Source organism: Lonchura striata, chromosome 1 (assembly GCF_050655825.1).
Source record: "Lonchura striata isolate lonStrDom1 chromosome 1, ASM5065582v1, whole genome shotgun sequence".
Classification (NCBI taxonomy): domain Eukaryota; kingdom Metazoa; phylum Chordata; class Aves; order Passeriformes; family Estrildidae; genus Lonchura; species Lonchura striata.
In genome coordinates, this window is record NC_140703.1 from 26,151,584 (window position 1) to 26,178,188 (window position 26,605).

General features: G+C 40.1%; 1 protein-coding gene across 32 annotated transcripts in view; it reads right to left on the reverse strand.

Annotated features, from left to right (window-relative positions):
• Positions 1 to 26,605, reverse strand: part of ZBTB20 (zinc finger and BTB domain containing 20) — a 503,540-nt gene that overhangs the window by 163,900 nt on the left and 313,035 nt on the right. For 19 of the 32 annotated variants that reach the window (XM_021548925.3, XM_085591313.1, XM_085591318.1 and 16 more), the window contains one exon: positions 22,924 to 23,024. The exons of 9 other annotated variants lie outside the window; for them this stretch is intronic. The gene's annotated coding sequence lies outside the window, so the exon portion shown is untranslated. Of the gene's footprint in view, positions 1 to 22,923; positions 23,030 to 26,605 lie in introns of all 32 variants that reach the window. 4 more of the 32 variants (XM_077781231.2, XM_077781228.2, XM_077781223.2 and 1 more) reach the window with 1 other exon arrangement.

The window sequence follows — 26,605 nt, forward strand, 5'->3', positions numbered from 1 at the left end:
AATGAAATTTTGTTTAGGGAAAGAAAATTGAATGATCTGCTACAATCAAGTCAATATTGCATCTCAATATTGCACCTTGTAGAGGGTTTTTTATTCAGATGGAATTGTACAATAGAAATTCAAAATAAAAGTAGAAGTCAGAACAAATGTAGGAAGTTTGTAATGGACTATCAATTAATTTTTTGGAGCAAAACCAGGGGCACTTATGCCAGAAAAGGAAGAAAACACACACCAACCCTCCCTCCCCCTGAACCAACCCACAGAATCCTACAGTGCTCTGAAAATCTGAAAATTAATTCTCTCTGTTCACCTCTCGTTCTGTGCACATGCTATAAGAAATAAAAATCCGTCCAGCTTTGTTATGCAGATAAGAGGGATACTTGGAGACAGGTCTGTATTTCCTAAATGCCATGGAGCTGCAATGTTTCAGACCATCTTGGGAGCGGCAAGTGGAGGAAATAACGGGGAGAAAATACTGTGGCTTACAGGATCTGCTGCCTAAATGCTACCTATATAAACTTAAGCACTAACAGTGAAGTCTATTGAAGTCCAAGGGCTACAATGATTTCTGCAGTAGCATCAGTGTGTCTGTGAGCTGGGACAACAAGGTCTCTTGCAGGAGGTGATAAATGGGCAAAGGCTGCACAGTCCCTCTGACCTTCTGACTGACACTACAAGACTGGGTCTGCAAAAAAGTCTTGTCTGAAGCACACAGTCAGAGAATGAGACTGCCTCCTGATGCAGATTTCAGCATGGCCCAGGCTGTGATGTGCTGCTGTGGGTCAGGGCCAGCTGGGTCTGTGCTTCCCAAAGCACTGCTACTGAGTCCCTGGCTCTATGCAGAGTTAGCACAAGGATCAAGGTAAGTATTCCCAAGCATGGAAGCATAGCAAATCCCATAGAGCAATATAACCTGAGGTTAAACTCCCCTAACTAACTCTCAAATCTCCGTCCTTATAATGTGCTAAGCCTCCAGCCCTGCATTTGTCTAAGTAGTATGGCTCTTGGAGAGGAAACATTGCGTTCTGCTCTGACTCCATGAGGGACAGAACCACCATTCCCACAGCAATCAGAAAATGAGAGATGTATGAGGACATAGCTCAGGCCTGAGAAAACCTTGCCCTAATTGCTGATTACTAAAGTACCATAATGTGCTAGAGAAGAAAGGATTCCTGAGAACATCAGGACAGGACATTAGCAGATTAATATTAATCTCTGGAGTTCCAGATTCATTTCCTGTCCATGCTAATGTCCTTTTGATTACTGCAGAAAACAATCACACAAAAAAGTTCAATTACAAACATGAGAAGAGACTTAAAATATTAATATTTTTGAAGCTTTCAACCAAATATGTGTAATTAAATGAAAATGTAGGCTAATGCAATGTTAAAGTTGAGATTTTAATTGTGCAAAGGTCATGGAGTTTAGCATAAAAGTTCATCAGTACATTTAATTTTATTGGGCCAAATTCCGCTCTCAAATACACTGGCATAAACTTATGATACTTTTATTAAGTAAAGGTTGCTATATTTTCATGCTACATCAGTGTGCATAAACACTAGAACTTTCCCACAATGTATGCAACGCACAAAGCATTACATGTGTTCTAAAAGGCACACTGTAGTCATGAGACAAAGCATAGTTGCATTTAATTACATTGTCTATGCAGAAGTACAATGAAAAAAAAAAAAGAAGAAAAAAAGCACTGCCTTTTCAATTGCACAAGACTTTATCACTTGTCAAATTATTGCACATTGTCCAGGACAGCATGATGAAAAATTGTATCCAATGACTGCAAGACAACAGAAGTATATTCAGTGTAATGTTGCACAAGCTATATCAGAATCTTCACACTGAGTTAGCATCACTGCACAACTAAAGATCTATATTCAAAAGACAACCTCATTTTGTCTATCTACCCTTGCCCTGTGTAGTCAGACTTGCATATGCAGGGCCATCTATCCACCAGAACCACAAGGGACTGAGCTGTTGTTTTCCTGCAGAGAACAATGTGCTGAACTCCAAAAGCTTTTCAACCCATAAATAGTCCTGTTTGCGAGCTCTGCAGCAAACAAGTGTGCTTGCCTGCACAAAACTGCATGTGAACAAACCTTGCTTGAAGCCAATCTAAAAATTTGGTATAAAAAATCCTCACTCTCTTTTAAAAGACAACATAATTTAAAACAGGAGAAAACAGAATAATAATGTACTTTATTGGAATAAGTAGGTCATCAAAAAATAAATGCGCCTACGTTTATTGGAACGTCTAGTCCTCATAAGTGGCTTAATGGATTTTTTTCAACCTTACTGAAACATTATTCACCTCTGAGCTTAGAACAAGCTTGAGAAATTTCAGCCAAAAAGGTAATTGTTTCAGAAAGTTATAAACCACCAAAGATAGGGGGCTTGCAATAAAAGTGCTGTCTCAACCATAACTACAATAAATACAGCTAATGAATAAATGTGGTCTGGCAAGAACAAATAAAATATGAAAAGTCTAATGTGGTCTGCAGAAAATGCAGAAGGTAATTGAGTGAGTAAATGCCAAATGAAGGATGATCCTGTCTTCTGAAGAATTCATCTCAGTGCAAGATTCAGTGAAGGACCTCAAGACCCAAAAGCAAGATAGCTACATTTTGAAGTGAAGGAAAACCTCTCGTAATTTATTAACAGCAGTATCTTTAAAGCCTGCAAGCAATAATGATGCATCAAAGATCACCTATTAGAGCTCCCTGCACTTGTTATGTCTATCTGAAACACTGACAAGACCCTACCTTCTTTCTCTTCTGCAGCTTCCTTTGCTCAAACAGCACCAATCTGAACAAATACCCAGATACTCTTTCCAGATGCAGCTCCTTCTGTGGCAACCCTCAAACCTAACCCCTGTCTTAGACACTTGGGGTATCTGCAGTACAATCATGTGGACACATCACATCCTTGTGCTCTAGACCTGTACAGACAGACCGACTCAGGCACTGCTTCCCAACAACTTTATCATCTTATGACACAGTCACAAGTGCACATACATGCCCACTCTCAAAAATCCCATACAAAATTTGATTTCAACTCCCACTGTACACAACCAGAAGGTGTGCATTCCCTAGCGCCATCTAGATACCACCAACATTTTCCTCCACCAATACTTCTTGAAAAGTAGACTGTAGAAATCTTGGGAGAAAAGCAATTTAACATCAATTGGAATTAAGATACACAGACAGAAAATTACAAGAAAAGGTTCAATATGACCATTGATTCTGCCTTGAAATCCAGACACATCCATACTTCAGCGTGACCTGTTTTGGTTCATCTGTGGAATGTGGTCCTTCAACTAAAACGTCGTTTTCCCCAACCTAAGGCATCATTTGAGGAGGATTTGGCAACTGAGAGAGTTGTTGTTTATACCTCAGCTGCCTGGATGTTATAAACTTCTCCACCAAAATAAACTAACAAACTCAAACAAATTCCCAACTGTGATAAACTATAACGAGTTGCTCAACTTGTGAAATTGTGAGTGAAAAGGAATTAGAAATCCGTTTCACAGCTGGTATTTATACCTTTCAGGTAGGGAAGTCAAGGGAAAATCTGAATGAGGAAAAGATGGTGGAGTCCTTGTATTATCCCAGCCTTTACAAGAAAGATGCTGTTAAGGATGCTTGACCACCATTTCTTTAGACAATTCTGCTGAACTTCCTGTATTGCACAAAAAGGAATGTATGTAACAATATAACCCACAATTGCCTTAGCGAGTGTTGTAGCAGCAAACAGTGCCACAGTTATTTAAATATTAAAGCTTTAGCTCAGTAAAGGTATTCCTCAAATCCTACATGTAAGCAGCCTTTTGCAGTTGTTTTACCAGCTAAAATCCCACAAATGTCTCATTCTGTAATTCACTCTGCCAAACACTTTGTGTAGAACACCACCTTCACCTCTGAAAAATGTGCATTGGCAGTTGTCAGAGAACTAAACTAACTCTGTCAAACAAAGTCTAGGAAGAAATGTAATTCAATTCTCATTTTGCAAATGTACTTTTTCAATTAAAAGCTTCCCAAAACCTATTTCTTGCTATTTTTAGGAGTTCTGAATTGCCATTCATCTGATTTAAGACACAGTGAACTTGGTGGGAATTTCTCTATTAACCCAACATTTTTTATGTGGTCCTTCTGGAAAATATCAGTAAATAAAAAAAATATCTATGAAATCATGGTACATTATTTCATCTTTTAACTATTTCTTATAGCAATGCATCTAAAGCTCTTCCAAAACACTTTCCAAATTATGAAAACTCCCAAATTCTTGGAAAATATCAAGTGTGTTTAATTCCTCCTTGTGTAACTGCAAGTATTCTATTGCTATTTGACAGAGCTACTTTGATGGAAATTTTTTTTGATGTATTTTTGCTCAGTCACTAGAATAGGGGTATCTACGGCTTTGCAATTTTTAGATTCAGGTTTGTCTTGGGGTTTTTAAAAAATATTTTGCAATTCAAAAATCCAAAAGAATGAGACCTCTTAAAAGGAGTGACATTTCCATTTGATTTGGTTTAAAAACCCGTGTTTGAAACTTTAGAAGAACAATATCCCATAGAAATAGTTAACAACACACTGGAATAAAGCTCTTACTTTCATGAATTATCACAAACAAAGGGCTGGATATTTTCAAAGTATAACTTAGCATGTTTCAACTAAGATCTAAATAATCATACTGATTTTACAACATCTAAAAATGCAGCCAGACACTCTTTTGGCTAGTTGATATGCTATTTCAACAGCTTGGTGTTCTATCATTTCCTTTGTGCTTTATTCTTAGAGCCATCTTTTCTCTATCAGTGTCACTAAATGTACCATTTGGAAGCATGTAATAGTCAAAACACAGCATAAAGGAGAGCTTTTCTCTCTGCCTGGACTGATGACGTAGGTATCTTCTTCTGAGAGGTTGTTTATCAAGCCAAACTATGCTGGCTGTGGAATGGCTCAAGTTCACGTTGCAGCTGATTTGTCGCTCAGTGTTTCAATGTGAACATGAAGCCCACATCAAGCCTGCCATCCCTCAGCTCCATTCCCTCCCTGCTCAGCCTGCACAGCACAGTGACAACACTGTGGCTCCCAGTGCAATGCTCATTGTACAGGCTTTCTCCACCCTTTGCAAAGACGGTTCAAATTTCTTATTTTTCTAGTTCCCTCTTATTTATGCCCTCTTCTCAATACTTTTGTGCTTCTTGGTACTGCCTGGAAAGAAGCAGGCCATGCCACATCCTCGCATGCTTCATACAGGAGAAGCCTAGAGGGCACTCACAGCTTGGGTGGGCAAGCTGGCAAGCTTTGGAGGTGGCAGTGAAGATCTTTAGAGAAATTTTTATAATCAAACATAACAGCAGGCAGAGACCAGAATTTTAAAAGGCACCCAATGCCAAAGGAATTACCCTAACCTGCTCATGTACTCTTGAAAGTACCTTCAGGCAATCAGTGACATCTTTAAAAATCTCAGTGCTTTTGATAATCTGGCATCCAGCAATTAGATCCCTCCACTGCAGAGTTCCTGGAGATGGGAAAAGTGACAACAGTATGCATGTGTTGCCAAATGCAACACACAGAACCCTGCTGTAAGGGCTGACATTTATCTCTCATCCTGAATATCAAGGTATGGTCCAGAGAGGCTACACTGTCCATCATGCAGCAATCCAGTCTGGTTCTAGGTACCAGATCATCCCAGCATGCTACAGAAATAACTGCAATCTATTTATATTCTGTATAAAGTGAGGGTGTGTGTGAAGCTCCAGACATTATTTGCCCAAGGCAAAATTTCCATTTACTTCACGGGTTCAAAAAGTATTGTTAATTTCCTTTAGTATTGTTCATTTGCTTTATTATAAGCATTTATTCCAGTTTAAAATATAACAAATCTAAGAATTAGGAAATATGCCTAGTCAGTCAGATGTCTGGGTATCACCAAATATTGGGATGGCAGACCATTTTGAATCCCCAGAAAAAAATCACTGGCCAGGAAATTGTTTCCTTTAGCAAATGATGTTTGCAATTCAAAGGGTCAAGCAAAAAGTAAAAGGAACAAAAGCCTAAAAACAATGATTAGTTCAGATAAGCAAATGGTTAAACCCAGTCAAAAATCAGTGTTGCTCTCCAGTTTAATTTGATTCTGCTCTCTTAAAAAGAGCACTGGGCTCTTCTCTTACAGACAGCTAAATACCAGCTATTCCTGAAGCATTATGAGAGTGAAGAAAGGATTCAGGAGAGCTTTCTTCTCTGAACCTCTTTATTTATCTGACTGGGATGAGGTATAACACTGTCATCAGCACTTGCTCAGCTCTAAAGTCCTGGGTGCATCATGCCCACTGGCATCTCCAGACTCCCAAGGGGGATGACTGTCTGCTGAAGAGCAGTGCCAGCCTCCTCCTATTCTCCCATCCCTGCTGGCACCCTGAGGCAAGCATCTGGGAGTGTATGCTGCCCCTCTCTGAAGCAGGTGCAAAGAATGGTAGTCAGCGTGTTTGCTCCCCATGAGCCTGCTGCAGGCAGACAGAAAACCTGGAAATCCCTCCAGTAACCCTCCCGGGGGAGAATGAGAATTTAGCCAAGTGCACTTAAGACCAAAATTGTGGCAGAAAGGAGACACATACACTTGTTAAAATCCGTCTGTAACATTCCCTCCCATCCTCCCCTTACTGTGGACCGATCTGGATTTCTAAAGAGTATAATTATGTCTTGCACAATGATTATGAGCTTTGGGAGCTCTCAGAGAAAATTTCCTTGCTGCACATGTGGCCATTGGCTAACATACCAAACACATATCACTCTTTTTTTTTTTTTTTTTTTTTTTTAACTCTGCATTTTGCTGAGAGAAAGAGGCCAAAGAAAAAGGACAGCCACCCAAGCCCAGGCCCAGGTTCTGCACTAACCTGATGTGTCCTGAAAGCCAAAGGGAAGAGCCATTAGAATGACTTTTGTTTCCAAACACTCCTGTTCCTCAGTCTGCCTTCCCACTACCAACAGCAGGACTTCTAATCTATCTGAACATTACCAACAGACCCTATACCAAGGATTATTGACAGATTCTTGATCTATCCCACTTATTTCATGTTTTCCTTTAACAGCCATATTAAATAGATTCTGTCTAACCTAAGGCAGATGCTTGAAATTCACTGCAAGCCCATGTAGTGACATCAAGGTTTACAATCATTGTCAAGCTACCTGGAAGCTTTAAAAAACCCCGCTGACTGACAAAATGCTAGCAGCAAAAATTACTGTAATACACTATCCTCCTCTCTGAATGCCTCACTGATGGGCTGAACATGAACTTTGTCAATGGGAGATGTCTTCGTACTGAGTACAATTAATGTTTTTATTAAAAAAATCCTTTCCTGAATGAGGGAACACATTGTCCACTCACGTGAAAATGGCACCACTATTTATCACAAATGATACAGCCAGTCAAGAATAAAAGAAATTATTTCACCTGCAAGCTGTGAAAATTTCAAGGCATGTAAAAAATAGCATCAGTCAGCTTGCATAGCTGAGGGTAATGGACATCATCTTTTTCCCATCCCAGTCACCATCTTTCCCATTTCTAAAGGGCTTCCAAAGATGAAAATGAACTTGACAATCATTCTGCAAGGCAAACTGATCCTGATTCTTCCAGTCACTTTGTAATTCACTGCAGATGGCAAGAGTGAGATGTTTACTGGCTGGCAGGTAATGAGCCTCGTTGTAGATAATAGTGATGGACGGGCAATCTCGCCTGCTGAAAAGGAGGCAACTCAACATGGGCACATGGCATTCATCCATGACTTCATGGAAAAGGATAGCTGTGACAATGCACACAGGTTGTGAACTACCCTCCTCTGTTAATGTCAGCATGCAGCTACGCTTAAGCCTTTCCAGTTCACATTTAAGCAGCATAGAATTGATCCTGATTGTCCATGAAAGTAGAACAGTCAGATTTGTGACCTAATGTTTACTCTTCTATAAGAAGAAACTTGATCTGTTTAAACATCTAGATATTCCCTCTTCCCAGGTAATGCCATTCATCACAGCTGTCAGTGCTTCTTTAAAAGAGAAATGACCCTCAGGCACAGCATAAAACTCTGTGGAAGAACTACACACACCTTTGCCAAAAGAACAAATAGCTCCTTATTTTTTTCCACTGGGCTTGTATACACTTTGTGAAAGGTCTACACACACTGAATTACAATTCAGTATTTCCATTTCCCCACCCCCATATAAAGCAACTTGTATTGAGACCTACACACTGCCCTGTTTTATTTTTAATCTCAGACATAAGGGTCGTGGATTTGGACAAGCTCAGCCATTTGATGAGATATACTTAAGCAGCTGGTTCCAAGGGAAAATCAGAGTAATTCAGAAATGCAACAGCAGATAACAGAAAAGCTCTAACTCTGTTTCTCCTCTCCCTGTAACTTTATGAAGTAAAAATAAAAAAAAACCCCATACTCTCAACCAAATACCACCAATGTCTTTTTTTTCACCAGAGTATATTCCTCCTGAACACAGTGGGTATGGCTAATATTCATAAAATATACATTCTAAAAATGTATTTGTTTACACACATATATGGAAATATATACACATTTAAACATGGATTTTGTTATTCTACAAATAGAAACTTGGTCTGAGTTTTCCTCTTCTGAATTGTATATCCTTTCCCTCCTTCCCTGGTGAAATCTGATCATTTGTACTGCACCCGGGCTTCAAGACATGATAAACGATCCCAGTGCTATGCAAGTTTCATCCAAAACCTGTCTCTTCATAGATTCACTCCACATATTCTTTCTACTTTAAAGACTCATGTGATCATCGCTTTGATCCGTTCTCCCTCAGCTCTATTAGGGGCACCAGCTCTTCAGGGCTTGCAGCTTATAAAGAGACCACCATATTTTGATATGCCTTTGATGTTGTCTTCCAAAGTATCTTTGATTTTTTAGTTCTGTTCAACTCTTTCACCATTAACCTTGATTTCACTTAGGAATTAATAGATCTATAGTTTTATTGGAAGGCTAATTTAGAAATTCTGTTTTCGCTGGCACTGTTTTTCCCCTCTTAGCTGGAAAGGTAGGTGAAACAGTACAAAGAAACTGACCAGTGCTTTAAAAAAACCAAAAGAAACTATAGATGAGCTAATACCTTTCTTGAGTTTTGAGTTGTGCTTTTCGAGCAAGTCTCTTACTGAATCATTAAGCTGCCAGCAAATGAAGTGGTTCTGCAGGATGATAATGAGCCACACAGACCCTCCACGTGGCCACTGGTGACTGAGAGCTGTTGCTAATGGGTGACCACTCAGTAGGACTGTGGTCTCAGTCCTGTGCTTGAAAACTGTCTCCTCCACACAGGACACCTGCATTTCTCCTTCTTTTGACACTCAGCAAAGATGCTGAAACTGTAGAGGGCAAAGAAACCATATAATTTGAAGTAAACTAAACAACAGAGCAGCAAAACACACTCCTGAGAGGAGAAACTGGCACTGTCTTTCAAGTCTCTTTAGTAGGTATTTTCAATTCTTAGCTTATGATAGTTTAAATTTATTCCCCCTCCTCAGACACCACTAACTGTGACTGAAGATTCACTTTGCTGGTATAAAGAGACAGATGAAGGGTAAAACCAGGTCAGCCATATACCCGTGAACACTTCCCCCACCCCCGGATTTATTTATACACCCTAACTACGTTCAGGTGACATTCAGATACATTTCAGGTTCTTGAAAAAAAAACAAGCTTCTGTAGATGGTGCTTTGCATTTCAGTGTGCCTTCCCTTCATTTAAAACTATCCTGCTTTTCCTCCACGACAATGTTTATTCTCTGTTTTTCTGAGGAACAACTTTAGTAGACTTTATCCTCTCTCTTCAGTTAAATACAATTGTTTCTGATGAAGACAAACACACGCAGTGCTCGCAGCAGCTGGCATGGGCCAGCCATCCTTTTCAGTAACTGCATAGGGCCATCACTCCAGCCTGTTGCCTTTGCTAAGGCACCAGCACACAGTAGAAGGGTTCCTTCCCAAGAGCACTCGTACCGCTGCCACAATTATCGTTCCGGGCTAACACTCTAACACCTTACCCTTGGGACATGCGGAGCTTCCGATAAGGCTGCCATGAGAGAATCCAAATGCAGCTCATCAGATCCGTGCCCTCTCCAGCGATCCCTCCTATCGCTCGTCGCACTTGCTATCTCAAACATCTTTGGTGCAGAAGCACAGGCTGGGCGCTACACGACCCGTTCACGGCACTTCTCACCCTCCACCGCTGAAGTGCACAGTCTCACGTCGTAGCCAGACCCAGCCCGGGCTCTCTGCGTAGCCCTGTGGCCCGACACAGCTCGACTGCATCACGCCTTTCCCGGAATCTTAGCCCCGCTGGAAAGCATTCAGCATTGAGAGGACCCATCTTTATGCTGATAACACTAAAATATAAAATAATGCCAACAGCTGGTGCTACAAATGGCTTTTAAAAACGATGTTCATTCACTAAAATTCCTCTTGCTACTTTTGACATGAAACACGCAGTCTCTAATTATTCTGATCAAGACGGTGAAATACAAAAACAAACTTTAATTGTGTTTAACAGATATTTAATCAGGACTCACTGAACTACAGATTAAAGCTGAAATTCATAAACCATAATTACCCAATTGTCGCAAGCTTTTTGGTCCACATTCTGCTTCCGTCTGGGCGTCTGGCACTTTGCCCCGAATTTCTTTTAGTGTCTTCTCAGTTTCATTGCTGTTCATGTTTTCCAGCAGAGATTTAGCACAGATTATAAAATATCTGTTCTTGGCAACTTTATTAGTTGTTTTTTCTTAAAAAGATTATATCCCACCTATCTCCATTCTGGGGCTGAATGAACAGGCATATACCATGGGTTATTTCTTGTCATGAGCTGTCCTTCCCAGCTGCCAGGGTAATCACCTGTCCTGCTCTGGGCCTGATTCCTTGACCACGGTCCTGGCACCAGAGCATCACCTGGATACTGCTTTGAGTGTGTCATGCAACCTAACTACCATGAATGACTCCTTTTTTTCTCCAGAGACAGAACTGGGTGCAATATTGTTTCTTGTTCTGGTAGAGGCTTTTTTTTTTAATGTGCTTGATGCTCTTTATTTATATTTAAGAAGATATGACAAAAGAAGTACAATTCCCATGGGAAGTAGTGGGTGGTAAGGAACACATTAACCACCAGTTCCTCAGGGATGAACTGCACGGGTTCAGACTGCCTCCCAAGCAAGTGAAAGATTGTCCTTTAGCATGGAGAGAATGATTGTGCCAGAGAAGCTTGGCTGCTGACTGCAGTTTTCTGGGGACCTCCATACATTGTGTGCAGGTTATGTTGGTACCCCTAAGGCAAAGATTCCTCCCCGAGAAAGCATTCTCAGGATCTTGCAAGGGTAGGTTATCTGCCCTTTCAGACACAGGAAAAGCAGCTTAACAAACTGTGGGTGAAAACAAAGACACTTCACCTTATCAGAACAGGGAAGAGGGTTCCACACACCCAGCCTGCTCTGTTTTGGGGAAACATAGAACTCCTGTCAGCCTTAATGCCTCAAAAATTTGTGCCATGAGACAGCATGGAGGGAGATATGGAAAAGATGATAGTGTGGAAGAAGGGATCTCAGCTCTCTGTTAAGGTACAAAAAAGAGTGAGCTTGATTTAAAACCAGGATGATCTATGCATAGTGGCTATTTTTTTCTCTTAATAGCTGGAGTGCTCTTGAAGAATGCCTAGTCTGGGTGAAGATATATGGAACCACACAATGAAGTTTTAGCAGAGGTGTTAGGTCTTCATGGCCATTCATAAAGTTTAAACAATTTCCTGACCATAAGCATGTGAATACAGGCTAAACCTTTATCTATTCCTTTGGGGCTTGCAAAATATACATGTCTCTTTTTTTCCTCTTTTGCATCTTCCAGAAAGTTTTCATCATCAAAAATAATATTGCATACATTTATTTCTATCATAGTCATTATGCCCTATCTTCACTTTCACTTCTTTTGAAGAGCCAGGCAGTGAACCAGTCACATACCTTCTTCATCAGCTCTTCCAGAGCAAGTCCTAAACAAGAAGCAGTGCACCATCTCAGTAGTCACTGCTGCATGTATATCAAACTGGTTTTTTGTTTGTTTGCTTCTGAAAGCTCCTCCAAGTTTTCATGACTTGACAGTCTCTGCAAGAACCCATATCTCACATTTTACAGCAGCCAGATACCAGCATGTGAACACAGAGAGACAGGGAGAAGCATGCTATTTCTTTTGTTTCTTTTCGTACAGAAGAGAGATTGGATTCCTTCTGTCAGCCACACCGTCTGAAGTCCAGTCACAGTTCAGTCTTTCCAGCTTGTGCAGAAGTCTGACAAAAACACAGGATGGCTGATGACTTGCCATACATTGCAAGCCTGATTTTTCACAGGCAAATTGTTTTCCAGTTTGGCACAGTTGTTTGTCCAAGGGTTTCAAGCTCCATATTTACACAGTGATAAAGAAATTGCTATCCAGTGTTAGTGTCATTTTTCATTCAGACTGTTCCTCTGAAAACAGCTACAGCCTTTGAGATGCAAAATGTATTGTTTTAATGTAGTCAAGGTCCCTGCCTGCAACATTGGTAAATCTATTTAGCAGATTCTTCCTGCTATAATCTGTCCCCAGACCTGAAGAAGCTCAATGATTTTAAGTGTTTTAAGCTAATGATAATGGTTAGTGCTGAGAACAGATGTACCTGGCTGTGGTGTGATCTATTCTATTAGACTGTTAGGAGCTGTGTATTCATATTGACTTAACATTTTATGTCTGTTTTCAAGGTGTGATGGCTGCATGGGGTATAGTCTGGGTTTTTTTGCCCTCACATATGATGTATTGTCTGTCTGTGCTTCTCATACATGGTGACTGCATAGCAAGATGAAGAACATGTGCCTGTTTGTTCTGATGCTTTCCCAAGATTTTGTAAGTCTATTCTTGCTGACCACTGGCATGATTATGGGAAGCAATAATGTTTACCTGTATTCACACTAGACATGAACCCAGGAAACAGTTGCATAGATTAGATGTGCATGCAGAGAGTTTGATGACTATGCTATGTATTACAGAAGTTTACTTTCCCTGGTGTGCAGGCATTGTGCATGACTGAATTCCCTGTGACTGGTGGTTGCACTGACAGCATGCCAGGTAGAAGCTGTTTTACTATTCTACTCTATCCATAACACAACAGAGTGTAAAACTTCTCAGTGTGACAATAAATGGTGCTTCACTTCCCTTCATCATAACAAAGTGAAATTTCCACTGATAATGATCTTCCTGATCATGTTGGAGGCTTGGTCTTGCCTCTCACAAACATCTGTTATTGCCATCCTCTGGGGACAATGCACTATTTTGGGCTGTGATATAGAGGAGGTTTTGTATCTTAAGACCTCACCACAGTCTTCCAACAAATAAGCAAACCCTTCCTACTTATATGGACCCTGATTTTCTGCTAGTGGGGGTTACAGTGCAGAATAAATGCGACCTTAACTGTTCCACATTATCACTGTGCAACAGGAGATCTGAATGCAGCCTCCTTGAACAAATCTCATGCCACCTCTTCTCTGTGAGAATCCAGAAAGCAGACACAAATGGAAACCCATGTGGGGCTTTGGCAGAGGCACCATCCCCACACTAACTAAATGAATGGGACTTTTAAAAGAAGATCCAACAAGTTTAAAATCCAAAACCATTTAAACAACCATAATCATGGACAGGTTGAGAGATATGCAAACACATGACAAGACACAAGTTCTCCAGAGACATTTAAATTACTATCATGATCTGGAAGGATTAACTGAAGGTGCCAAAGTGCAGCTCTGGACCAGCACACCACCAGTTCAAGTTCAGAACAATACTTTGAGCAGTTCTTGTGCTACAGGGCAGTGAAGTGATGTGCTGCAGTGCTAGAAACAACAGATTAAAAGGTTAAATTCAGAAACTTAATTTTCTCTGATAGTTTGGCCAACTTGACTAAAACAGAGCCCAGCTAAATGACAGGCACTATAAGCTTAATTCTATAGCCTCATGTCTCAATCAAAGAATGACAGTAGTATCAAAAATTTAATTTTCATTTCAGTACAAGGAACAGTTACTCACAAGTAACTGATATACATTTTCTCCAATCCCTAAACCATGTTCTGAGCTCTTTGTGTCTTTGAAAATAGGAATGCATTCTTATAAAAATATTACAGGGTAAATACCTGCTTCATAAAGCAGGTAACTTTGCTATGAAAAGAAAGAACAGAATCTAATTCTGAGCTTTGAGGTTCTGCCTATACATTAATTTCTCATTTCTTCTCTTGTTACTCCATTTCCCTCCTAAGCCCATGTACCACAGAAGTAAATTTGCCTTGTATAGCCCCTCAGAACATGTTCTATAAACACCTTCCCTTTTCCCAAACCCCTCTTTCCCCTGACAGAACTTTATACAGATGTATAGGGAAAAAAGGCCTAGCATCTGACATTTAAAAAGCATCTCAAAGAGAATACACACAAAGTGCATTAAGATTTTCTTTCTGGTACTCAAATGGAGGTGAATGATGTTAGCCCACTGCTAGGCAATTGGTCTGTATCTGAAACTGGGATCTCTGTTTCTGTAGCCAGTACAGCCACTTCTCTGTTTCCAGATAATAAGGTTCATATTTTTGGTTTGGGAAGAAAACATCTTTGCTGGAAGTTGTGATTGCAAAATTGGGTATTCCTTAATAAGGAAAACCAAAAAAACCCCAGTACAGCTTAAGTGACACTAATCTGGGATCCTACACTCTGGGACATGAAATTGTACTAGCTATGCTTGGCTCACATTTTTAAGGCACGTTTCTCAGCTATGATTTTGAGAAATTTCTATGGCTTAGGTTTTAAGTGCATATTGCTGTTGATAGAATTTAAGCAGAAGTTCATGATGCCAAATACCATATGAGAGGCTCTAAAAATGCTTTCTTACCTTATGCCACTCTAGTGATCCTGCTCATCTTCTGTTTGTTTCTTATATGCACATTTACCTGAGTGTATTAGACAGTAGGTCTTTGCAAGAGGTAGTGTGGACTCAGACAACAGCACCTTTTAAACCACAAGCAATAATAGGGACTAGAAACATCAGGTGGAAACTGTAAAATTCATGGCCATAACCTCTCTGGCAAAGAGAACAGCCCTGCAGGACCACCCCAGGCAAGAGGCAGCACGGGGGTATTTTGGGTAAACCAGCAGCTAAAGGGACATGTAGGGACAGTGGGAGAGGAGATGCTGAATGACAAAAGGCCTCAAGGCAAAATCAAAAGTCACACAGAGATACCCTCCTCCACCTCCCAGCACAGAGCCCCTGCAGGGCAGTGATTTCACCAGCACACAGAGGCAAAGGACTGAATTTCCTCTGCTCACAGGGACCGCAGCCCACGGAGGAGTGAGGAGCACTAGGTGCAACAAGGGCAACAGACGAGACATGAGACAGACAACTGTTTTCTACCCCGAAGTCTAACATGGGAGGGAAAACACTCAGCTTCTTTAAACATCATTAGACATGAATTCTCTCCAGCAGGCAGTGAGGCTACAGCTCCTTGCACTGACAGAGCAAGTGGCAAAGCTGGCACTGCAGCCAGCTGAGCCAGGACCGGGTCACAAACAACACAAAAATGCTGTGTGGCAGGGAAGGGCAGCCATGGCTTGCAAGATACCTGAACATCTGCCTTTGCCCACTTTGGGAAGCAGCTGTGCCCATTACCACTGCCGGCAACTCGTGGCCCAGAACTAAACCAAACCTGACTGACTCCACAACAGGGAAGGGACCAGGGCCTGGGGAAGACGGTGCCACACCCACAGTGCAGGACAGGGAGGATGATGCTATTCTGTTAAACAAACAGGAATTGCTTATGTAACCAAAGAGGAAAAATGTGAAAATGTCAAAAGCCTATTCTGACATGAGGGAAAAAGGAAAGCATTCACTAATTTCTAATAACAGTCTTTACTCTTGTAACGAGCTTTATAAACTGACCAGAGTTCACTTGTAATCTGTTTTTCAACCCAACACTCTGAAGGAACTTCTTATAAGGGAGGAGAAAATTTCAAATTATTAAAAATAGCCTTAGGCTGTGCTTTCAGGTTTTGGTTTGAATCCAGTACTCGCAAGAGAAACCCTTCAACAGAAGGCACCAAGGAATTCTCATGGAATAACTACAGGACCAGGACACACATTTCCAGTAAAAGCTGGCCTTTCTTTCCCCTCCTCCCAGTCTCCTTATTCCAAAAAGATACCCAGAAAATACAAGATTGTTGGGATTTCTATAAGAAGATTTGGCAGGTTTTTCACATTTGTTTAGACTGTAAGATACAATTTGAATTTGGGTCTTGCTTCTCTTTTTCTGAGAAGCAGAATGAGTTATTTGTTCTCTGAGTAAGTATTTGTTATTAGTGGATCAGACATGGACAAGGTATATTATTACAACCACGTTTGTTAGGTATGATTTACATTGTTTGCTGCATATCATCTTAAGCTGTCTTTAATTTTGTTATACTTTAGGGGGTTTTTGTTTGGGTTTATGCATTTAGTCACAGTTGGTGGTGTTTTGAACTTTGAAAAAAATTAATACAAAGGAAATTAAAAAAAGAAAAAGAAAATATTTTCAAAATGATGTGGAAATCAAATCTATCCCTGAGTAATTTGATTTGTAGGAAATGGAGAGCAAAGCATTACAAAGCATTACAAACAGAATGCCTTGAAGTGCATCATAATTACTTACATGTGCAAATACATTGTCTAGGTTTAGGAATTCAGCTAATAATAGTCATAATAATTCTATGCCCTTACACCAGGTTTTTCAGCCAAGCTTCTCCAGGTTTGTGTAAGCAATCATTAAGTAAAGCCTGGGTACCTGTAAGTACTCTGCTGCCCTTATGGATGGAGAAATGGGGACAAAAGCTCTCCAGGGTCCAGGACAAACTTTAAGTTGCTCTACAAATGAGAGATAAATGCAGATGATTGTTTTCTAACTACAAGTGGATCAGAGATGCAGGAGTTTGTAGCTGATCTGACATTACTACAACTTCATGGCTCTCTGAGAATGAAGGAGTGTAACAAATGTACATCTTATGCCTTCTGTTCCACAAAGTCTAAAGGTTGAAAATTGACATAAATCAAATCCATGTTCTATCCTTGGTGGAACACTGGTATATACAAAAACATACTGATGTTTTCTATCAAAGCACAAAGATTAGCAAATTTGCCTTGTTTGGAACTGTTTACCAGTGCAAATAGTTTTCATGTGAGGCTCCACAAATGGTTTTCAGACTAGGCATCCTTTGTGGAAATCTGGGTTGAATGTGGAAGAAATCTGGAAAAGTGTAGCCTAAAATGTTCAATTGTTTATGCAGAGTCCTAAACACAATTTCATGCTTGTAGACTATTCTCACATTGATCTCTTAAGTTTTAAGAGATCTGAAGCTCTTTAAAAAAATCTGAGCATACCATATTACCCAAAAAGCTTTTCCACAATTCCAGGCTGTAAAGAAAGGCTGGATTTTACACTCTTCTGCTGTTTAATTCCATGCCACTTCCTACGTGCACTCCTACATTGCTCTCTCTCACAGCTCATGAGAGGAACCCACAGTTTCTGCAGCCCTTAACACTCCATCCTTATTTTACAAGAATATATGTTTTCATGCTTTTCTGGCCAAAATAGCCAAAATCCTAGAATGTCAAATATTTCTGCTGTTTCATTTAGCCATGCAATAATTTTAATGCTTTGAACTAGTACCTGCTGAAATAGCAGTAAGTTACTGACCCACACAGACACTCAACCTGTTTGAGGGGTTTGACATTCACACATCCCATTTTCTCTTAGCATGCATTTCTGTGCTCCCCATAGCTGCAACAAGAAAGTGTGTGTCCATACATCTTTATTACCTGTTATGCTTTATACTAATAAAAACACTGGATATTATTTATTTGTCTGGCTGACTGACAAAGCCAGGCATCAAAGCATCATTCCAATGTCACATACTTCAACGCTCTAATCTTTCAGAACTTGTAAAGCAATCTCTTACGGTGCTTTGTGGGCTGTGAGATCACCCTGACAAACTGTGATAATGTTGGCAATCTCCAAATGGGTGTTCATTTGCAATCTTACTACAGAGGAATTGCTATGATTCCAAATTTGAGGGCTTGACATAATCTGTCTTCACAAAGCTATCAGGGCCTGTCATAAGGCTGTCTGTGACCCAGGGATTTTATGGGGTCAATATCTATTCCCAGTGAAACTTCATTGCAAGCAGTGGAATTACCTAGAGTATGACTTTCTCTATCTATTTGCTTTCTTTCTCTTTATTTAAAACACCCCTATTTTGTATTCTATTTTTTGAAGAGCAAACAGCACCTACTAATAACATCAGAGCCAGGCAGGGGAGACTGCTCCTCCAAATCATGGCCAGTTTCTTACAGTTCATGCCAAACCCTCTGCTCCCCTCATCACACTGAGCAACTGAGGAACAATGCAAATGTCAGGTCAAGCTACAGAGCTATTGCCATCATCTCTTCCCTTCCGTATGCTCCCAGCACTGGCAGTCTCTGGGCTGCAGTCCACAGGATATCCACAATTATGGCCCAGATTGAGGGAGGGGTAGAAAAATGATGGTGCTCTGCCAATTATGTCAGAACCTAAATTTGATCCATTTTAAAACTGAAGCTGGGGACTCTGGGATAGCACTGTATTTGCTATAATTTGTGTAAGGAAAAGAAGATAATTTAGCATCTCAAAAAAAAAAAAAAAAGGAAAAAGTCAGAGTTAGAGCAGACCTAATAAATGTTTTATATCTGCTTCTGAACCTTATCTTTAAGTAAAGACAATGCTATCTGGACATAGAAAGAAGATTTTTTTTTAATGCCGTAAGACTGTTGAACACCTCCAGAAAAAAAATGAGACGGGGAGTGTCAGGCTTCACCATATTCATGAGGGCCACACAAATGCTAGTGAAGTAATTCTGTTTTGAAATTACTTAGGATTCCTTTAGAAAAGCTGGGAACACAGGATGGAAATAGAAAACTAAAAAAAGTGCAATTCAGTGTTTCAAAATACACTCCCTGCACAACACCCTTTCCTTGCTATCATCTCCTGAGGCAAATTTCCCAGGCAGTTCCTCACACTTACTGAAAGATGCTCCCCAAATCCTGCTGAGGGTGGGGGTGGGCAGCTGGAACCTGGCCATGGTGAGGTCAGAAAGCCCATGCCAGGCAGAGGCACTAGAGAACAAGCTGAGATTTACACACTGGCATGGATACTCTGATGAATTTATGTTGGGATGTTTTGCTACATCTGCTATGGTTTTATGAACTAAGTTCTCTTCCTTGGATTATTCCATCTAATCAAAACAAAAGTTGCTAAAGATGCACCATACTTTGTTTTATCCCCATTTAAACTATTTTCTGCATTTCATTCTCTGTGAAAAGGAAAGTCAGTGTCACTATCCAACCTCAGCAATAACGACCTAGCTGCAATGCTATTGGAAAACTTTGGACTCCAAATAAATTCCAAACTTGTATTTTGGCCTGAATTTACAGCAAACTTGCTCCTGCTCTCAAAATGCCTATTGCTTTTACCAGGAGCAGCAATTAGCCCTCGTGTCTCCTTAATTCTTCAGAAAAGAATGCATAGCCGTGGAAGCCCAAGGTAAATGTTTTAATGTGTGTACTACCTTGCTGAAGTCAGTAGGTTGCATGGATGTTAAAAAGAAGCTGCACAGTACAAGGATCCATGGGCTTCAAAAGGTTAAGAAGCTTCACCAATACAAACACTGCAGTTGGGACAGTCCTGAACAGAGCAATGCAACTGGTATGTGCTTTTCCTTCCTAAAAACTCTTTCTCGAGGGTGAATATTTTTCTTTTACAGTAAGCAGAAAACTGTTGACTGTATACTAGTTATTATTTGACTATTTTCTACAAAAAGCTATTTTTAAAGACAAAAAAGTCAAAGCAAAAAGCCCTACCTCTCTGCTAGTGCTACTTCAGAAGGTTTCTGCTAGCCACAGCTGAATTACAGCCATGTTTCTCCTTTTTAATTTCCATGTTTTTACTACTTTCAACACTGGCAACAAAATTTTCCAAAAAATAAAAAAAAACCCCCAGACTTTCACTGGTAGATCAGTATTTACAGATGGAAAGAACACAGAAAATTACATTTTAAATTTACCCTAAACAAGGGGGCTTATACCATAACAGCAACTTCTAATGTAATTCATTTGTCTTATAAATTACATCCCTGGGGATATCCCTAAAAATTAATTAGGTTAGAGAGGGAAGGAAAACAAACTGAAAATTTCTTAAAATTCCAGGAAACAATAAGTTTTAAACATAGCAGTATCAAAAATCTCTCTATAAATATCTTTCCTCCTCTTCTCCTATTCTTTCCAGGAGACCAAGATCCTCAGATTGATAATCATTTTGGCACACCAAGGTCAAGGAAACCATATACATTCAAATATAGAACATTTCTGAAATTGAAGATTTTGCAATCAGCTCTGCCTTTCCAAACTGCAGATTCCCTGGAAGAATTCTGAAATATAATTTACTAAAGACATTCATTGTGCTAGTGTGGCTTCAAACACAAAGCTACAGTCATGAGATGTGGACATGATACATTCATCACACAACAGAGAAAAGCAAAGGGGAGGATGGCAGAAGAAAACAATAAGAATTTTAAAGAAATTTTAACATTGTTCAAACTCATCCTCAAATCAAAACTCTGAAGGTTTGCCTGTTTATTAGTTTCTCTAGAGTTCAGGCAAAAAGGAATTTGGCCATGTACTTTTTCTTTGCCCTGTCTTCATTTTGTGCAAGAAACAGCACTTAGGTTTTTTCACTCTTCTCAACAGAGTTCACCAGATTGGAAGTGTTGGTACACATATACAAAAACTGAGACATTTTCTGATTCCATTTATAACATAAATCAAGTTTTGTACTTCCTGATACCCGTGCCACCTTCCAGGACTAAGGGAAGAATAGAAAGACAACAAAATGCAGGGAAGTAACGGATTTGATGGTTCTTAATCATTGAAACTTTTACAGACTGCACTAATGTAGAACTCCACAGTACAGACTGGATCATGTGAGGGCACGAGATGCCATTTCTGCCAGCCCTTATTTGTGTTAACGCTAGCAGCAAGGAACAAAAGGTATCAGATAAGGCACAGAGCTTGCTGGTAGAAGTCAACACATCAAAATATATTTTTAAAACTGCACCAGAGAATTTATAATGGATCCGTGCTTTGCATTTTGAGGTGACAGAGTTCTCGATCTGGTAGAAAGTTCCCAAAGCTCAATTTACTACATTGTCAAAATATAGCCTGAGGGGACAATCTGACTTACAGCATCTTTATGACTGGTGATGAAAGAACCTCACTTGGCTTTTAGATCCCAAGTTTGGCTCAAGACAGTGCAGTAGAGAACAGAACATCTTCTATTTTATGCTGGGTGTTCACAGTGTTCCTCTTCGGCACAGAATTAGGTTTTACTCTATAGAATTCTCACACAGCTCGCTGATGGGTTAGAATTCACACCTTCAGATTTTGGGGATATACTTCACACCCTGCATTGTTACTGCTACTAAAGATACAGATTACACTGTCCTCATGTCATTGTAGCATCTGTAATGGAAATCTTTAGAAAATTCGGGAAAGACTGCATCTTTTACAAGGCCACAGCATGTCTTACTCAGCCTTGGAGAGACTTCAGAGCACAGTAACCGCATTAATTGGACATTGTATGGACAGCCAAGTAAAGCTCAGTTACTGTGCAGATTTTACTGCTCTTTGTCATGTTGCTTCAAAACACATTTCATGTTTTAACCAGTCATATATACATATGAAAGCATTTTGCAACACTGGACAATGCTACAGATCCACAGGAAATAATTGTTTCACAAACATGAGGCAATCTGCACAAATATAAATAGCGTGGCCCAAATCTGTTCTAAATTATGGTTGTGCAAACTCATGAAAGTCAACGAGTACCACTACCAGAATAGGACACACAAGAGCATGTAAAAGTATAAAATGTGGCTCGACTGTTCAGCTATTCATGGTCCAAACCCTGCTAGCCTGTGTTCACATTCTACTAGTTTACCCGCATGGCTTCAGAGGAAATAAGAAAAATTCTGGGATTTCTAGTTCTCTCATGCACTGGAGGACACAAGTCCAAGAACATATGGGCTTAAATGTGTCAGCATCCTACATCACTCTTGTTTGAAGAATGTTATTAATTTTGTGGGTGGAGTCCAAAATTGTAATGCCATATTAACACACAGTGGCTGTTTCTGTAAGGCGTATGTCACAGGGAGCATATGTGTAGCAGTCCAAGGATAGCATTTTAACGTGATTTCAAGTGATTTTCTGAATTGTAATACCCTCAAAAGATGAAGTACTGATGCTGTCAGCAGGGTACTTCACAACTTTTGTCTTCACAGTTTCATCCAGTCACCTCAATTCTGACCTCTAGGATATCATGCTATTGCAGATCTGGACTCCACACAAAGCTGTTTCAACAAATCTCATTTTTCTCTCTAATACACAGCGTGTGACTTCAGGATTGGTATTTTCAATGCTGAACTGACTTATATGAGCGATGTATGCTACTCCAGGCAAAAAGCAAGACTAATAGCAGAAGATTCTTTGCCATGCTAACTCTAACTGAATTTCAATCCCAATCTTCTCCAATGAATTAGCCTCTTTACCAAACTCGCAGGTACAGAAAGATACTGTAGGAATCAGCCATGTAACTGTTCCAACTGGATACAGTGAGGAAAGTATTGCCAAAGGCTTTTCGGCTACAACTCAACAGGTGGTTTGGCACCGAGATTTCTACCTGTTTGTGGTTTTCATCTCTGGTTTCAAGACAGAAAATGAGATTATACCTTTCAATGCTGCATCTCAAGCAGGCTGTACGCAGAGCAAGGTTTCATTCCAACACAATCTCCCTCTCTCTCACAAAGTTGAGGAAAACTGCCAACCACTGCTGCTCTTGACATCAACATGCGATGCCGATGTCAGGAAGGGGAAAAGAAAAGGGAGAGAAGAAAAAAGAAAAAATAAAACTGTAAGTTTTATGTAAACAAGAGACTGTACTTAATGATTACATCTGAGGAGAACAAAATAAAAAGTACCGGCTTTAGTATAAGGAAACAAAGAAACAAAACCTTGGAACAGCTTAATCTAAGATGTTGTGGGGTTTTGTGGTTTTTTTTTTGGTTGCTGTTGTTTTGTTGTTGTTTTGTTTTGTTTTGTTTTGTTTTGGTTTTGTTTTTGTTTCTTTGTTTGTTTGGGTTTTTTCAGTTTATTAGAATTTTTGTTTACATTTAGTTCCAGGAAATAAAATGCCATTATGCGATAAACTAAAAGAGACAATATAAAAGAAACAAATCTATCATAGCATTAAAATGAACTACTCCATTACTCAGAGAAGAGTCTAAGCACCTTTAACAAACACCCTGAAAAGCAGCAGAAGCACTCATAACATATGTTCTTGCCTGCAAATAGCCCAGAGTGCAAGAGGTGGGTTTCATTTTCAGTTTTTAAAGCCTTCTGCATAGGCCTAACTCTGCCTTTGTTGAAGGTAGTGTTAACACACATTGAATGAAGAAGGAACCAAATGCGGGTAACTGTGTATTTCAAAAAATCACACCCAATATGTTCAACTGATGCCATTGTTTCCTGAGGACAAGAGTAGGCTATGGAATACTACAAATAAGAGAGAGCAGGAGTCTAAAGCAAGCTTCCCAGAACCAAGAAAGCAAATTTCAATACTTTTTCACAGATAATTGGGAATGTGCATCTTCAAAATAGTAGTCAAGAGCAGGTAAAGACCGTCAGAAGATGCTTACTGTGACAGAAATCTCAGTGCCTTTTCATAAAATAAGAGTTCTTCAAAGCCACTCTCAACAACCATTAAGAGAACAGTCAGTGAATCTATGCTTTTCAGATTAAAGCAAGAAAAGAAAGAAAATTAAAGTGCTTCTCCACAGACAAAGATGTAATGAGAATGACTTCAATACATCAGCATTTGAGCCATCAAAATGGGCCCACATTCGCCAAAGTACAGAAAAGTAGAATCACCAGCAAAAACTTCTTTGCTTTGCCCTGATAAAACTATTTCAGGAACTTGTATATACTAATTTGCCTATGGAAGATGAGATTCTCATAATAAAACTGTATTAAATCACCTATACTAAGAAAGACTGAGCTGAAGAGAAAATGGAACTCTTATCATGATGATATAATCACTTAAAGGAAAAGGACCCCAAAATGTTCTATAGTTGAGTTGGAAGAATCAGTGAAGTGGGTCTTTTTTTCTCATGAGAAGGGCTTTCCACAAAAATACACCTCTCTTATAACTAAAACAGAATTTTTTCTTCAACTACCTGGAAAAAGGAGGGGGGAAAAAAAAGAGTAATGAGTCTTTCAGAACCAGCAGTTGGCAATTATTTATTTGACTTTTCTTGGGTAAAACAGTTATTCCCCAAGAAAATTTTCATTTAAAGAAAAAGATTTTCCACTGAAAGATCAGTCTGATGGAAAAATGCCTGGCCACAACTGCAAAAGATAAGACCACTAGCCTAGCTAGGGGGAGGTGAATGCCAAGGCCAGTGCAGAATCCATTTGCTGTGATGTTTGTTCTGCTCCAGTTTTCTGCCTACGTAGAGACCCTCCTCTCTTCAGGGCAGGAACCGTCTCTCACCGCCTGTTGTGCACAGCCTACTGCAACACGTGTGCTTGATGACTTTTAGCACTACAGTAGCAACAGTGCCTTTTCCTCCTACAGCAGCTACTCCCCAATATCAAGATGAGGAGAAAAATGTGACCTATGGCTGTAACACACTGCTCATCTCACACTATTGTATAGCGTGGGGATGTGGGGGGATGTCTTTTCACCACAGAACTAATCAGCGTTTATCCACACAAAATCAGTAAACTATATAGTTCAGTCTTGTGATCTGTGTTCCAAGCTGCCAGAAATAAAGCAGGAAAGAGGGGTGGGGAAGGGGGGGTAGGGGGGAAGCATCTCCTGTATTCATAATGAAAGAAGAGAGATGACTGGACTAAGAGCTGATGAGGTTACAAGGCAACAGCAGTTCCATGAGTTGTTTGGGCTTAAAGCCAGATGTCTTGTATTTCCTTTGATTGTTTCTAAATAATTAATGGTATTAATTTCATCATGTGACCCACCCACCCCCCTTTTAGTATTTGGCTCTATGTACTGACACTAAATATAAAGCAGGAAAATGGTACTGTCTATAACATACTGCATGCTGGTGCTGTGTGTTTGGACTGCAGCAACAGCTGATACTCATATCCCTAAGATTCTATATTCCACAGCACTCACACAGTATTTGCATGAAGGAGATGGAGTAGTATCCTTCATTCTCCATCCATAAACCAGCTCAACTATGGCATATGGACACTGCATGTTTGAAGTAGTAAAAGAGAGGGTACGTTGCTCCCTCTCCGCCCACACTAAGATGAACCTGCCACTACTATTTCACGTAATGTTTTCTGGCAAGCTCCCAGTTTTCAGTCATGCTGGTTTGCTTGAAACACTCAAAGGAGACTCTGCTTGTCTTGCTATTTGAACAAACAAAATAATCACACATCTTGAGTTAATGGCCCAAAGCTTAATGAAGATCATAGAAAAGAGGCTGCCTGTGATGGGAGCATTCCCTTCTGACTTAGCCACATAAGCCAATGCTGTTGGCAAAAGGAAATGGGTTATGAGGATAATAAGTAGCCCCAAGCTCTGGTCTAGACAAACCTTTGCTTGGTACTGTAGCAGTACATGGACATAGAGAACAGCAGCAACCAGAAATAAAAATTTCTCTTCTCCACAATTTTCTGCCGCAGGGCACTGGCAGCATCATCAGGAAGACCCATGTTTCTTTTTCATGGGAATGTTTGGGTTGAGTGCTAGGACCACTGGAATCTAACAGTGGAATTCCTGAACAAAGAAAGACTAGTAGAGGCAGATCCCTATATGCATGATTCCATGATATGTACTCAGGAAAAATGTCTGCCCACCCTCCTGTATATTACAGCCTACTTTCAGCTCCTCAAGTCCCCAGCCCCACCCATCTTATCTATCTTTTTCTCCTTCCACATTCTCACTTATCTTGACGCCATGGTATCTACCATAGAATCAGAATCATAGAATTGTCTGAGTTGGAAGGGAGCTTTAAAGGTCATCTATTCCAACCCTCCTGCAATGAGCAGTGACCTCTCTCTCCAACCAGATCAGCTTGCTCAGAGCTCTTTCTAGTCTGACCTTGAATATTTCCAGGAATGGGGCACCCACCACCTCTCTTGACAGCCTGTTTCAGTGCTTTATTCACCATCAGATAGTACTAAATGGGGCATCTGGGAGGTAATAGAGAAAGAAATCTGACAGCTTGGAGCAGACCCTTGTTTTGTCCACTAATGCCCCAGACTTCTGAAGGTAAGGACTAAGTAATATGAAGCCCTCACGGACGTCAATAGAAGCTTCCAGAAGTGTGAATAAAGCTAACCTCATCAAAGCATACCCATGGAGAGTCAGAGGGGGCTTGGTCA